The following is a 16,488-nucleotide window of genomic DNA, read 5'->3' as shown; positions in this document are numbered from 1 at the left end:
AACGACATCAGCAGGGTGTATTTTGGCGTAATCATCACTTCCATCTAGAGTGAGAAGCAGCAGCATTTTAAACAGCTCTAAAGAGTAGTCTATTAAAACAGATTGTTTTTAGCGCCCTCCCCAGTGAGAAGGGGATGAAGTGAATTAACTGGAAATAAATAAAGCCTTTGAATCACTTACGGAGGTTTTGTCTCCCTCTTTGAGAATGACAGACAATTATGCGTCCTCTCCTGTTGCGTTTGGTGTTGGAGCGGAAAAACAGCAAAGCAAGCACTTGCTTCCATCACTCAAAGCCACGCTTGCAGTCAGAGTATTTAAGGCCAGATATTTTAAACCAATAAATTCACTCCCCTGCTGCCTCGGACTATTCTATTGGACCGCAGCTTGCACTTGCGTTTTCTTACTGTACCAGCACACAATCACCACATCCATACTGCCTGCCAGTATCTGTTAAACAAATCAGGTTCCTTTAAAACAAATCAATTTTAAATATCTCAGTAGGGAACCATTTTGAAAAAGGAGATAAGAATGTACTGTATGTTTGTGTGCCTATTTAGAGCCGTGACATCTTCTAATAAAAATAGTGATCTAGATTCAAATCTGCCAGTGTTTGCTGAGTACACATCAGGAAGATTTTTGGACCAATATTCACATTAATATTTTCTTCCTTAGTTTGACTTTCCCATTAGGGACCTGAGTCTCAGTCGTCTACGCTCACTACTCAAGCTCTAAATTGCACAAATTGTGACAAAATGGACAACGAACTCAAGTCAACGCAGGGCTTAAAAAACTCATTACCTTTAGCTACTGAGATGAAACTGATTGGTTATTTTTGAACAGCAATCAATTGGCTAACGCAGAGACCAATTAAACACTGTATATCACCCAGTGCATAACACAAGGGGGTTGTGGAGGGGTACTTTTCCGTCGACAATGTGTACACATTTAGTCATTTAATCATTTAGAGTCATGTGTACACACATGACTCTCGTCGACGCACATGCTCGGTGATGGGTTTACATTTTACATTTACATTTGAGTCATTTAGCAGACGCTCTTATCCAGAGCAGTAAATACAGGGACATTCCCCCCGAGGCAAGTAGGGTGAAGTACCTTGCCCAAAGACACAACGTCATTTTGACACAACCTTCAGATTACTAGCCCGTCTCCCTAACCGCTCAGCCACCTGACTCCCTTTTCTTTTTAACCGTGCAGTCATGTGTTGTCAGCGCATGCATGTCAGTGCAGTATCTTGTCATGACTTGGCGTGATGGGGCCAGCCTCAGGACCGCGGCGTGCGCCAAGGTCAGGCAGGTGCCTGCTGGATCGCTGGCTGTCAGGACCCTTGGGTGGCGTGGGTGCTTAACAAACACATGCAGAGAACGAGCGAGTGCATCTGTCTCATTAAAGCGCGTTGAATATTTCATGGCGGCCCGTGCCGACACTGTGGAGATGTGGAGATATCCCAACTGCTCGGGTGTAAAACTCCCCTATCAGTCAAAAGATGCGCCAGATATTCATCAATTCTTTATGTCTGCAATGCAACATTGGGCGGTGGCCTCTTTTAATTTCTCTCTCTCTCTCTCTCTCTCTCTCTCTCTCTCTCTCTCTCTCTCTCTCTGCTATAAATATTTAATGTAAACACTTACAACAAATTGTCCCCCAAGGCCAATTACAAGCCTTTGGAGACAGAGAAACAGGGAGATGATTGTAAGTGGTGCATTTGAGACAGACATCCTCGGGTCTTTATGGTGGGTCTTGATGTACTACTCTGTGCTCAGCCTTGTAGACACATGTTCCGGATCCTGATCTAGGAGTTAGTCAGCAGGTGGATGGAGGTCCTTTGTCAGGCTGTCTGGAAGGTGCTGACAATGGCTAACCCGGAGGATGTGAAGCCTTGACACACACATCTACTTCCTTCTGTCAGATGCTACTCCGCATATTGTTGAGGGAGACTCAGGATAGCTAATGCAGGATCCACAGCTTGCTAGGTGAGGTGGGTGCCTCCACATACCTTGGAAACACGACATTGAGTCATTTAGCAGACGCTCTTATCCAGAGCGACTTACAGGAAGTACAGGGTCATGCCCCTCGAAGCAAGTAGGGTGAAGTGCCTTGCCCGAGGATACAACATTGTTTTGCACGGCTTGGAATCGAACCCGCAACCTTTTGATGAATAGCCCAAGTCCCTAACCGCATAGCCATCTGACCCCTGTTGGTGCATTGGTTGTGGCATCATCCAATGAGGGGAGGTCAATGTACTCTTTGACTCCCTTCACCAACACAATGAGCCCACATCAGAGATGGGCTCCACCGTAAGCTTATTGTGACGCTATCATGTGACTATCAAAATATCTGAACAGTTAGTTTTCCAAAAAGGTTTGAACTGATGCCAAAACAGAGAGGCAAGAATTCAAATTTGTATTCAGAAGACATCTCAGCATAGGCATGGGATGAAACACAGTGTACTGTAACCTGCCGTGATAGGTGAACAAAACTATGTAATCAATTGATAGAAATATACTAACGCTGCTTTCGGGCAGAGGACGGGGCGCTGTCCATGGTGCTGATTCAACTACACAATGACGAATCCACAGACTAACTGTTCAAATATTAACGATTGCTGCTATCATGTTTGTTAGCATGCTCAAAACCTTAACATACAATATGGCCGGACAACTAAACCCTCAAGTATATTCATCATATCTCTTTGACTTAGAATGTCTTTTTGGGTCAGATCATTTATTGTCCTTCACTTCAATTTCTAACTGTCACTTCGTAGCTCATCATGTCAGGGGAAGGGTACTGAAACAACTGCCGTTTACGGCTCCGATACGCACACATATTTCCAGGATTATGGACATGACCCTAAGCCTACCATTCGAGGACGCATCAGAAATGGACTTCATTATATCCTATTACGGACATGGCGTATTACAGAAACAAATGATGTACACAAACGGCCAATGTCGCCGTTCACAAGGGCTGCAGCCCTCATCAACGGAAATCTGTGTAATAGCCTTTTGTTTCTCAAGGGAGCCCTGTGGTCTCTTGTCGCCTATCCCCTGTAACTTTCTGCCCTGCTCCTTTCCCTCGGATTACCACTGACTACAGTACGTTTTTCGACAGGCCGAAGTGGCCAATACTACATTTGTGTTCATTTGTATTCTTTATTAAATAAAATAGATATTCACACCATTTGTTGATATAGAGTAGTCTGCGTTTTAAATTCATCATGCGTCGTTCATTTCTTCTTCTGGTGATTTGCTTCACACTTGCTCCAACAATCTCAAACGTTTCTACAAACAAACTGGACAACACTCTCATTCTGTCCTCGAATATTTATATTACAACAACGCCACGAATTGTTTCAAGAACTTTGGTAGACTACAATAGAAAGAAGTGTGCCTATATGTGATGTGTGAGGACCAATCTTACCTCGCAGGGCATGGCAGCTAACATCACCAGCAGGAACATGGCACTGAAGAGATGCATTCTTGCCGAAATGACAGCGCTCCAGCCAATACCAAGTCTTAAGTCGCTTTCCCCTTTTGTCCGTGCCCTTATTGAGGCGGTTTCTTCAGATGGAGAGGGATTCCTTCAATGCTCTGTCGGGCAAGCGCGACGAACCTCATCACCAGCCGGTGCGCTGGGTTAATTCTCCACTCGGACGCAAAGCAGCTCTGTGGCTCGGTGCAACAATCAGCTATGCCGTTTGGACTCGATCCCGCTCTTCTTTAGCGCACCCTTAGGTTATAGTGTGAATAACAAACTGCAACAACAACAAAAATACGTGTGGAAAAAAACTACGTCCGTGTAGTCCAATCCTGCAAAGGAACCGGGGATTCTGCGAAAGGGATAGAGGAGAGTCGCAGAGGTTGGAAGGTGACTGGTGTGCTTTCAAGGTGCGGACGCTAGGAGCAGCACGTTGATGCGTTGGGAACCGATTCAAAGAAGTAGTGTACCACACTGTGATGCAGCCCCTCGACTCAAATGTGCAGACGTGCGCGTGTCAGTCCGTGTTTGTTTGTAGGAGAGAAAGAGGCTACTCATTGTATGAATGAATTGAATGACTGCTACAGTACACGAAACTCGGGAGAGTGTGACATTTAGCACATCAAGCTTTCTTGCTGTCTTCACACATGCTGATTGTGCCAAGTAAAGATCCGGATGGTTATTGTCAAAACAATGAATGCCATCGTTGTTTCTTTGGCTTGTCTTCTTTGAATAGGTTCCAAAAGTTACATTAGGACGTTTCATTTTGGGTCACAGTCACATGGTTCACGTAAGCCAATTAGAGGACGTTTAGGGATTTCTGGAATGGAAATAATGCTCAGGACAATAAACGGCTGTCTATGATCATGTAAATAATTTAATAACGGTAAAGACTGAAGATTTACTATTGGGTTCCTCCCCTCTCCCTTACCTAATGGTGGACCAGCTGTTTTCCTGGAATTTGACAGCCTGAGTTTGTGGCCTCTGGCCATCTTAAAGAGCATATGAATAATAGAACGACGTTCATTGCCCACTCAACGTTGTAACACTCAACCTCACTTAACTGCATCCAGGATTCAGATCAGTTCCTGGTCATTTCAACTTCTTACACACCATTCGTGTCAATGACACCATCTGTTACAACTCCTTTCCCTAAATCTCATCATTTCCAGGGTACACAAATGTTATTGCCGTATGTTCTTGTGAGCACAGCGACCTTAACATATTCTGACCATCTTGTCTGCTGTGTATGGGTGTATGGAGAGCAACGCCATAGTTAACGCTGGATGAGCGGAGTAGTACTGTGCTTCTTATGAGGAAAGCAGTAGGAACAGCTGCAGTTAAGGTAACTACATGCCCCCCTTCTCACACACACACACGCACACACTGTGTAATTAGCAGGGGTTCCTAGCTCCCGCTGTTACCCACAGGTTTCCTGCGGAGCGCCTCCGTTGGCCCAGCATGAGCAGCGGTAGGTACAGTACTGAAGGTACTAACAGGCAGGGGAGAAAAAAAACATAGAGAAAGAGAGTGGGAGGGAAGAAACTGGAGAGTTGTGGCAATTGTGAAGGAACAGCGACTGACCAAAGCTAAAGCTGGATGTCGACACAAGCCTGTTTACCTGACCCCCCCCCCCCCCCCTGTGTTCCATCCATCGAGTCCCCGGTGTCCTGTGCACCTGCCTGGCTGACTCAGAAAACAGACAGCGCTGTGCTGTGTGAGACAGGAAATAATTTGGTGGCCCCAGCAGACCAGTGCGAGTGACAGTGATTTGGAGTCTTTGTGTGGTGCCAGAGTGCCGGTGTGTTTAATGGGCACGGTGCAGAACTCCACTGTGCTAACAGATTCCTGCCTTATTCTTTGGCCTGTCCTCCATCTTTATGCAGCCCGCTGTTACAATCCAACATCCTTGAGGTTGAGTGGGGGGGGGGGGGTTGAGTATGGTTGGAGTGTGTGTGTGTGTGTGTAGGGGGGGTGGGGGGGGGTTGAGGTAAGTGGAGACAAGACATGACCCATTTGTCAGGGAGGCAGCATGTTTCTCTTCTATCCCTCAAGCCAGGCCAGGCTTGGGAAGGAGAGAAGAGGAAAAAAAAGAGAAGGCATTTACTGTAGGTCCTCTCAGGCACTGAGCCGGTCGTGTGTGTCACACTTCCTTCCTCTTCTTTCTCTCTCTCTCTCTCTCTCCATCGTGTCACACTTCACTGCACTCAGTGGGCAGATATCGAGCTGAAATCTGCATCGCCTCGTTCTCTCTCTCTCTCTCTCTCTCTCTCTCTCTCTCTCTCTCTCTCTCTCTCTCTCTCTCTCTCTCTCTCTCTCACTCACATACACATGAACACACATACACATTATCCTTCTCACTCTCTCTCTCTCTCTCTCTCTCTCTCTATTTATCTCCTATCTTTCTTTCCCCGTAGTGTTAACTTCTCATTCATATAGTAAACAGGACAGCTATTGTTATATTTTATTTATATTGATAATTCAACCACAGAGTTAAAGTAAACATGAACGCTTGTGTTTGTGTGTGTATGTATGCTCCCAATAGCGTTAACTTCTCATTCATATTGTAAGCCAAACAGCTATTGTTACGTAATTGTAATTTTTGGGGGTAATTCAACCATACTTTACTGTAAGATGAAATACCGGTATGTACTCTTGGGTTTGTGTTTGTATGCTAGCTACAGTATTGCCCTCTCGCTCATATTGTAGACATGACAGCTATTGCTCTTTTTATTTTCCATTGATAATTCAACCATACAGTAAGAGTAAATATGGATGCTTGTGTGTGTGTCTTCTCCTTAAGGAGAGGATGGGAAGTGTAGTGTTTGTGTGTGTTATGTGAGTGTGTTCTTGTGTAAACTGTGGGCGGTTGTGCGCCTACATTCTGCGTGTCGTACTGTATGTGCGCTCATTGGTACACATGGGTCTCAAGCATTCAAACTCGGCTGACCCGAAGGGACTATTTGTATTGAGCCGTCATTGCCAAACCTTTCATCAAATAGATTTTCAGTTTCCTGGAGTTGATTCTCTGTAAATAACTGGGAGGTGAGGTGAATTTGAAAGCACTTCTGAACAAAAGAGAAAGCCGAAAAGACGACTGGATGTCTTGGATTGAACTGCCACACCCACAGTGTCCATAACAACACAGCCACACCCACAGTCTCCGTAACAACACAGCCACACCCACAGTCTCCGTAACAACACAGCCACACCCACAGTCTCCGTAACAACACAGCCACACCCACAGTCTCCGTAACAACACAGCCACACCCACAGTCTCCATAACAACACACACATGCCTTCCCACTGACTCACAAGCACGCACACACATCTACAGCCCACACACACACTCACTGTGCTTAACAATTGTGTTTGTTCGACCAACCACTCGTTTTTTGAACCACTTAGTTCACAGTGATAGTGAACACACTGTACACATCCTCAGTGATGACACAATCAGCCCTTTGGCAGCAACAACAAAAACAACAACAACAATATACTGAGTTACACTAAGAACTGCCAAAGGAACACTCTCATACAGCCAAAAGAATAACATCAAGTTTTGTGCCAGACCATTTTTACACACAACCCCCCCCCCCCCCCCACTGACTGTTTTCACTCAGTATGCACTTGTGGTGAATGCTGTCTCATTCCAAATCGAATCATTGCCCCAACAAGAGAGCAACACTACAATGTTCTTTCTTCACAACAGGTGAGTGACCACAGCATGTCAAAAGGGTTACTGGAAGTCTTCACTTGCTTGTGCCTTATCCACTCTAATACTGATGAAAGTCTTGATACCAATTTGCCCCCTTTTGTATCTCAGATAAAAGGAAGGATATTCACAGCGACACCCCTAACCTTATGCAGTTTCTGTCGCGAGGAGGAGCTCTGCGTCTGCATACTAGTGTCCTTGCGAAACGGGGGGGTGGAAAGTACTCCAGCAGTAGCAGGAAGCATTACTCATCTCCCCTGGGTCAGAAGGTCAAGAGGGCTCAGTTGGTATGGCCATGGGAGCCAGAGCGCTGGGGAGGCAAAAGTGTTCAATCCTTATTTCTCATTGGACAACAGAAGAGAGAATTAAACATGGCGTTTTTACAACTTTCCCTGGACCGTTGCCAGCGGCGACCTGGATGTAACCACGGCAACGGCGGGCAAGGACACGTGAGGTTGAAGACGGGGTGGGTCGGACGGCGAACGCCGTGGTTCCTCTTGTCTGGGCTAGGACACGAAAGCGAAAACAACATCAATCCTTGTTTAGACCCACCCTGTCGTCCAGTCAGAACACCAAACAGAGCCTTGCCCTCCACAGAGCCAGACAGACGGGGAACAAGCAGAGACACAGACTGGCAGACACAGAGAGATGGTCTGCCAAAAAATCCATCAGCTCAAGATCAACCACCCAGACGGATCGATTTGTCACACACAGCAACACACACATGCGCCGCGCACACACACACACACACACACGCACGTTGGCACACGCATGCACGGTTCAGTACAGTACACCCTCGAAACCAACCCTTTTCCTTGACTCCTACACCCCCCCCCCACACACACACACACACAGACATGCAAATTGACATGCCTCGTATGGTGCATAATATTCCTGCCCCCACATCCCTCCCCTTCACAAGTACTGTCTTGAGAACAGCACGGTGCTTAGATGCTTCTTGTGTTCACTCAGTGTTTGTGTCTAATTGGATGAAAAGATGATGCAGAAGGAGGAGAGGGAAGAAATGAGCGGGAACCAAAGTCCACGTCGCCCTCAGCAACAGAAACCAGCAGCTATTTGTTGTTGACATTTTTCCCCGTGTTTTTTTTATTTCCTGCTCCCTTGAAACAGTAGCTTCATATATCATTCTGCACACTGATGATTTTTTCATACCAGTATCTTGTTGATGTTAAGTCCCGGCACATCACAAGGTTCCTTTCTGAAAGAGCACACTGTCCATTTTGTAATTTTTTTATTTGTGTGTGTGTGTGTGTGGGGGGGGGGGAAAGACACTATTTGTGTGTGTGTGTGTGTGTGTGTGTGTGTGAATGGTTGTTAGTTTTGCAGTCACTTACTGTCAAAGAGACTGGGAGTACAGCAGTGGGTCTCCATGGATGCACCTCCAACTGGTACGATTCGGAATGTGAGCGTTGCTGTGCATGTTATTACTCCGGTCGTGTCAAATGTTCAACACCTCCGTCCAGCCTGTTATCATCCTGACAGACGTACGGGGACAATAATGAGTGTAATGAGGTCACGCGAGCGGCCCTTGCAGGGATGAACGGCAGAGTACAGAGGAATGAACATGCTGTTCCCTGCTGTAGGTCCATCCATGCGATTCCTCCTCCATTTGGACTGAGCACCACAGCAGCTGCCTCTCAGATTGGTGCCTTCCTGAATCTGTCCAGACATCGCTTGGCTGCAACAACCCCCCTACACACCAGACCAGTTACCCAGTTACAGCATTCAGGGAACCAAGAGAGAGGGAGAGGGAGAGAAAGAAAGAAAGATAGGGAGTGAGAGAGAGAGACACTGGAAGAACAAAAGAATGGTTTTACATAATCAAGCAGACAGGAGCGATTACAGGAGCTTAGCCGTGGAGCACTGAACTGCACACATTCAGCCTCATTATGAAGTTAAACACTCCAGACTGTCACTGATGGCTTAATTACAGCTCCGCTGCGGAACAATTGCTTTACAGCCATCGCCGCGATCCACAAACCTGCTTTCTAAACACACAGCGTTACCAGAGAAGATGCCGCCTCTCTCCTGCTCCCTGTCTTCCTGTTGCCTTCCCCTCGGCGGTGAAGCGCCAGTGATTAAGGCTGAGTTCTCGTGTGCCCTCCACTGCAGGCTATCAGAAGAACTTAGCGTCTGGAGGTAGAAGCGACCTGGCCCCTCTCTTCAGCTCACACTGCTGCCTTTAGCCTCTTCCCTCCCCCAGTAACCTGTCTGCCTGGCCACACACAGAGGAGCAGGTACGGCAGGCAGACAAACCTGCTGGCAGGCAGGGAGGTCATCAGAAAGACAGGCAGGCAGGCGGGAAGGTCGAGAAAACGACAGGCAGACAGGCAGACTGGCAGGCAGATAGACAGGTAGGCAGACAGACAGACAGACAGACAGACAGACAGACAGACAGACAGGCGGGCAGGCAGGCAGGCAGGCAGGCAGGCAGGCAGGCAGGCAGGCAGGCAGGCAGATAGACAGACAGACAGACAGACAGACAGACAGACAGACAGACAGACAGACAGACAGGCAGGCAGACAGGTACGGTACTTTAGGCAGTAGATTGTCGACTCAGCACTTCTCATCAGTCCATGCCTGAGACCAAGCACTGGGGCTTCTCTTCTCTCGACTTCTGCATTATTAAATCGGAGTCTGCTTCAAACCCGAGTCTGGACACGGGCCAGAGGCGACATGCAGATTTGATAAATCAATATGTTGCCAGGAAGGGGTGGTGCACAGAAGCGGAGAGCACAGCATGTTATCATGATTGTAACTGATGCAGTGAATCTTCTTCCCTCTTTTTTTCTTTTTCTCCAACTCCTTATCTTTTCCTTACACATTCTACATTCTACTGTCTGGGCTCACGTGCACACACACACACACACGTACACACACACACACACACACACACACGCACACACACCAACATGTCCTCCCTCCCTCCCCTTAAGGCCTTCATTAGATAAAAGGAAAACAGCTCTTTCCAGAGCTGCAGTGCAATTATTCAGTGTAGTCAAGCATGTCTCTGTGTGACAAAGCAAATTGCTTTTTCAGTTTGCTGTTCCTGATACAGATACAGGCTTTCAAAATCAGAGAGGAAGACTCGCACCACTGCTTCGAGCGCCGCGAGAGATACCAGCAGTTATTTACCTCACCGAGTGTTCCGGTGTGTTCTAAGATGACCACGGCTGTGCATGTGTCTGTCGGTGTGTCGCGGCACAGACTGCATCGATACCCCTTTGCGGTTACCATACGATACGTTATGTCATTCGATTGGGGATCTACGATCCTATTTTCGAAAGGGGGAAGTCGGCAACACGTTTGTGCCTCAGCATGAAAGCACGCACGTCAGATGCTTGGGGACTTTGGCGAACCAGTGTGACTGGGTGAGGTCAGGTGTATTGTGCTGAGAACTGAAGGCGTGCAGGGGCACTTTGTCAGACCTGGCACATGATTATCCTTCCCTTCATGTCAGGGTGAGTGAGAGAGCCGTTCATGGCCACTGAGTCCGTATTTATCTTATCTGGACGTTCCGCACAGCCCAGGGCCAATCAATACGGCAAGGACCGGGAGATGCAGGAGAAATCATCCGAGGAGAGGGAGCACAAGGGGAGAGAGGAGAACGGCGAGCATTATTTGTGCTGCCTGCCGTTTGTGGCCACACACAGGGAGAGTAATGGTTGTTGGGGAACCTGGGAAAGCTCCTCTACTGTACGTTGTGAGTGCAGCCATTGATTATTCAGTCATGATTATTGACTCTGGGGGATATTGACTCATCTTATAGATAAGTCAGGGATGATGTTAGTTTATGCGGGTGATTATGGTTAATTGAAATGGAAAGGGCGCCAAATGTTTACAAAGGGGATTATTCGAAAGGACGTTTGGTTTTCGCCAACCACAGGGCGTTTTCGGGGCTTTAAAATGACTTGAGGTCTGCAGGTATGTCATGCTGAGCGTTACTTGTGCTTGCTGTTGGACTCTGGATTTTGCCATGGCAGAGTGAGGCTGGGATTAGGTGGGGGGAGGAAGAGAGAGAGGTATTGATTGCGAGGAGCCAGTTTACCAGGCAGGGGACCTGGGGAGGCCGTAAAGCACTGGTACATGACTAGCCGTACCGGAATCTACTTCTGGGCAGTCTGTTGTCATGGAGATCTGTTGTTGTCATGCCGACAGGCAAGCCAGCGAGGGAGGACAGGGAGAGAGAGAGAGATTGGGGGAGAGAAGGACAGAGAAAGAGGGAGAGAGAGAGATAAAGAGAGAGAGAGAGAGAGAGAGAGAGAGAGAGAGAGACAAAGAGAGAGAGAGACAAAGAGAGCCGCAGAGAACTCAGGTTTAGGTTCACTGAAATCCCAGTCCCCACCAAGACATGGGGGCAGGAGGACTGCTGGTGCTGACGCACTGAGCTGGACCAGGACTGAAAGAGGGAGTGCAGTTCTGTCTATGGTAAAGATGGAAGCTAAGACCGTCACTCCATGGGGGGACTGACAGGGCAAGAGATTGGACTTGAAACAGCTCGAGCACACAGGCCCAACGGCGGAATTCATGCTCTCTCCTGGTGGCGTGGAAAACTCAACACGGGAACTTCAAAATCCCCCTGATTTATGCCTGTGGTTGCGATCCATGTGACCGGAATATCAGATTGACTCAACCGATGTTGAAGCGCCCGTGTGTCTAACAGAAGAAGGAGGGAGGGAGGAGACATGAGAGAGGAGGGGGGGGGGGGATAGCGAGCTCAAAAAATATGGAACGAGGTGGGATCAAGAACACGGAAAGAGAGAGAGAGTCGATTGGAAGAGAGGCAAAAAAGATGGCTTCAGAGTGAGCAGAGGTGCAGACTTGGAGGGCGAGAGAAGGAGACCGTGCCACGGAGGAGGTAGGGACAGGAGGGGTGGCGCAAGCGCAGGGAGGGAGGGCAAGGACGCCGAGAGAAAAAAAGAGATTGAGCACTGTTCTGCCGCGTGGAAGCAACTGACCACTCTAATTATCATCTATTTTCTTCAAACATGGCAGAGCCTTTGTGAGTCTGTCTCCTGGGACACACCCCTCTCCTCATTTTCTCAGAGATTCAATTCCACTTCATCCCTCTCTGTCTTTTACATATAAAACACTTTCTTCAATTATTCTTCCGACGTTCATATCTGTATTATTTGACGGGAGAGCCTATTCGGAGTGACTGCTCATCTCCCCTAGCTCTGTGTGACTGGAATCAATCTGAGGCTCATTCCAGGCGAGGATGAATTTGTGTGTGTGTGTGTGTGTGTGTACGACCGTGTGCGAGCGAGTGCACGTCATTGTTGTGTGTTATTTCTGTGTGACTGTTGTGTATAATCGAAGGCAAAGAGATTGGAGAGAAAGGGGATTGACGGAGAGGGTGTGTGCGTGTGTGTGCCTGTTTGTCTGTGTTTGTTTGTGGTGCGCTGGCGTGCGCGCGTGCGTGCGTGCGCGAGCTCCCTGTGGTGTTCGGAGCAGGACGTCACCATATGTGATCAGGGGAAAGGAAGGTACTTCCAGCTTACCTTGGCCTGGGCTCTCCCCTGGCTCGGATAGCATGCTTTATTAGCGACCAAATGGGACTATAATTACAAGGTGGAAGCCTTTCCTCCTCGATCGATCGCAAACAAAAGGCACATTCCTACCAGCAGCAGTTAACTAGAGACGGCGCCTAACACTTTTGCAGCTCGAGCTCACCAACACGCTCTTCCCGGTGAGAGGCTAACCACAGTGGGTCTGGCTCGGTACCTTTGTGCCTGTGACTCGATTGCCTCTGCCAATTCCAGACCCCTGTGGAACTCCACCTTTTGTACTGGAAGCCTTCACAAGTCTTCCAGTTGGCAGGGCCTTTCCATATTCAATGAGAGAGCTGTCGTCGACAGAGAGGGCTCGGAGCACAGGTGAGTCCTGGTGTGCTGGGCTCCTGCCATCGGGGGGCCGGACGGGATTGGCCCAAGCTCTGAGGCGGCACGGGGGAGATGAGAGATGAAGGGGATGTGAACAGGTGTATGTGTGTGTCAGATGCGTGCGCGTCTGTGTGTGTGCGTGTGTGTGTGTATGAGGTCTAGACGCGTGAAGGGTGTGTTAGACCTGTGTCGGCGCGCGTGTCGGCGCGCGTGTCGGCGCGTGTGCGTACATGGGGGGGGGGGGGGGGGGCGGGGGCGGGTCTGCTTTTCCAGGCTGCTGCCTGACAGTCTCTTGATTAATGAGCAGCTGTCGACCATCACTATTCATGAGACCTGTCACTCACCTCCTCTCTCAGAGCTCCTCCACCCGAAAGCCCCAGTCTCTCATTAGCTCCACGAGCCCCCCCCCCCCCCCTCCCACACACACACACACACACGCACGCACTCGTTCACAACCGCAACGAAAACATCCAGGAAACAAACCCTGCACCTTTGGATACCAAACACACACCCGATACAGACTGCTGCTCAAAGTGGAATCCAGATCCAGGAGACCCCTGCAGGTTGGAGCCTGGTGCAGAGCGGCTACATGAAGACGTCCACTGGGAACAGTCCTCTGCTGTCCTTGGAGACAGTTCCCAGCACTGCAGCCTGGCTCCATACACCTGTGTGTTTGTTTACCTCAACACCTGTGTTTGTGTGGAGCGAGATGCTCGTGTCGGTTGGCGCTTGTATGTCTTGGATGTGCGAGCATGTTCCATGTGTGAAACACGAGACAGGGGAATAGAGCGAGAGTTGTTGCCGTACAGCTCATGTTATGTTGCCTCTATCAACCTTTCTATGTACCCGATCTGACAATGCATCTTACACTGTGTATTGCTCAATTTCTCAGGTTTGTCGTTGAATTATTGTCAAATATGTTTCAATGTTCAGGACTTTATTGTACTTCCCAGCACGCAGTGAAAACCACGTGCCACGTAACGCCAGGCAGGAACACGATGCTATCTCGATTTACCACGACTGGTTACAGCCGTAGGCCTCCTCACAAATGCAACTTATGTAGCCGATGGCAGTCAATCCAAGCCCCCTCCCCCCCCTCCTTCCTCTGTTTCCTGCAGGCCTGCTATGATGGAGCCTTCTCCTCGTGTGCACTTCACCTCTGCGCTGTACTGCAAGATTTATGGAAAGTGTCCAGCCCTTCATAAATAGCTGCCATGTCCGATTCCTTCTGATAGAATAACAACCGTGTCAGCGTTTGTCCTGAGGCCCGCGCTGGACAAGGTGCATTGATCATCCTCCGAGTGAGCGGGCGGGAGACGAGGGAGAGGGGGATGGAGGAGAAGGCAATGGAGGAATGGAGGGAGGGAGGGCTGATGGAATATAAAGGTGTGCGCGAAATACGGTTCACTCCCCCCACAGGAGAGAGCTGTTCTGTTGGAAAGGCTGAATGGAGATGCTAGCCTCCAAGTAGCATCCGTGTAAGTGAGTCTGTCTGACCCAGTTCCCCGCTCCCATCGTTATTACACGGTCCTCGTCTCCCCTTCACCGGCTCCCATGATTTATATGTGCAAATCATCTCTATTGAGCGGGAGAGTCAGGCACTTGCTCTCCGTCTCCGTCTCTCTCTCTCTCTCTGTCTGTTTCTCTCTGTTCCGCACACGCACACACCAAGGGCTGGCGTCAATTTCCAGTGATTTGTTTCAGTTCCTGATCGGGGCAGATTTGATCATTACCGCCAGATGAATACGTCTCGCTGTTCTGAAAGATGACGTTCATGTTTAAATTGCCCTGAGTGATTCGAGGTGTGAGCTCTCTCTCTCTCCCTACGCGTCTCCCTGCATGGCTGGTTCATATGGGCCCGTTGATGACCCCCCTCTCCAAGGGAGCGCTCAGACGACTCTGTCCTCCACACTAAGGACTAAATTAAGTGAGTATGACACGGCACCGTCGGCTGTGCGGGCTGGGAGAGCAGAAACGGAAGGGTGTAGCAGTGCAATCTGAGGACGAGTCGGCCTGCTCGCACTCACGCTCTCTCTCTGCCTAACATTGTAATCCCTCGTCCCTGCTCTCTCTCTCTCTCTCTCTCTCGCTCTCTCTCTCTTGCTCTCTCTCGCTCTCTCTCTCTCTCTCTCTCTCTCTCTCTCTCTCTCTCTCTCTCTCTCTCTCTTGCTGTCTCCTTTCCTTGCTCTCGCTCTCTCTGCCTGCCAGATAATCATCGGACTGTCTCAGTCAGCAGGAGAACCGCCCATCGAGATGAAATCTTTTTCTCATCCTCCCCTTCATGTCCTTTTTTATAACCATTTTGCTAAAGCTAGCCTTGTCGATAACTGCTTCGGATGGAAAGGAGGATCTGCGGAGCCCGTTTCCCCTCTCCTTGTGACAGAGAGGCAGGGCACAGGCACTGCAGTACGCACACACGGAATGCACGCACGCACACGCATGGACACAAACATAAACATGTAGTGTATGTGTTCATAAACGGAGTGCAACATGAACAGTTTCTGCTGATCTACGATGAAGAAGAAGAGAAAAACACACAAGTTTCACGCAACGCTGCTATGGAAAGTCATTTGAATTGTTATTGATCGCGACACAAACACCCACATGTAGATGGAGGAAGGGAGCCGTTTGAGAAAGTCAGGTTCTGCCGTTCACCGGTAAATGTACAGTAGATAATCCCATTTCACTCCCTTGTTAATTTGAACGTCTGTTTAATTTATTTGTTTCTCCCAGTGACTTGGTGACATGGTCGGCGTAGTTAGAATCACTGTCACTGAGCCGGGAGAGGGGGGGGGGGAGAGACGAAGATATCCTGCTACAGAGTAATGAGACACAAAGATGGGATGGAACAAGAAGGGAAACCAGAACAAAAGAAAACACTGGAGAGGAGAGTGAGTGAGTGAGAGAGAGAGAGAGAGAGAGAGAGAGAGAGAGAGAGAGAGCGAGAGAGTGAGAGTGAGAGAGAGAGAGAGAGAGAGAGAGAGAGAGAGAGAGAGAGAGAGAGAGAGAGTGAGAGAGTGAGAGAGAGAGAACTTCTCATCCCTGTGCAATGAAACTTCGGATCACAGTGACTGCCGAGAGGGGACATGGCTTCCCCCTTGAGCCCAAACAGAAAAAAAGGGTGGACAGTTAACATCACATGGACACGTACTGCACTCCCGGAACAATAGCAGAGATCACAACATCAGCTGGAATCCCTCCATCTGTGAGCGGCATAGATCTCCTGGATGAGAGGACGGCAGAGCGGCGGATAAGAGGTTATCAGGAACACAGGGCAGCCCAGGTGTGCTACAGATCGAGAGAGCGAACGTGCGAAGGTTTTCGCCACCATCTTAACAAAAGACCTGCAAAGCGAGGTCTCAAAGGCGCCCAGGC

The sequence above is a fragment of the Hypomesus nipponensis genome, chromosome 17 (genome assembly GCF_054491055.1).
Source record: "Hypomesus nipponensis isolate SF chromosome 17, ASM5449105v1, whole genome shotgun sequence".
Classification (NCBI taxonomy): Eukaryota; Metazoa; Chordata; class Actinopteri; order Osmeriformes; family Osmeridae; genus Hypomesus; species Hypomesus nipponensis.
Note: the sequence above shows the minus strand (reverse complement) of the source record.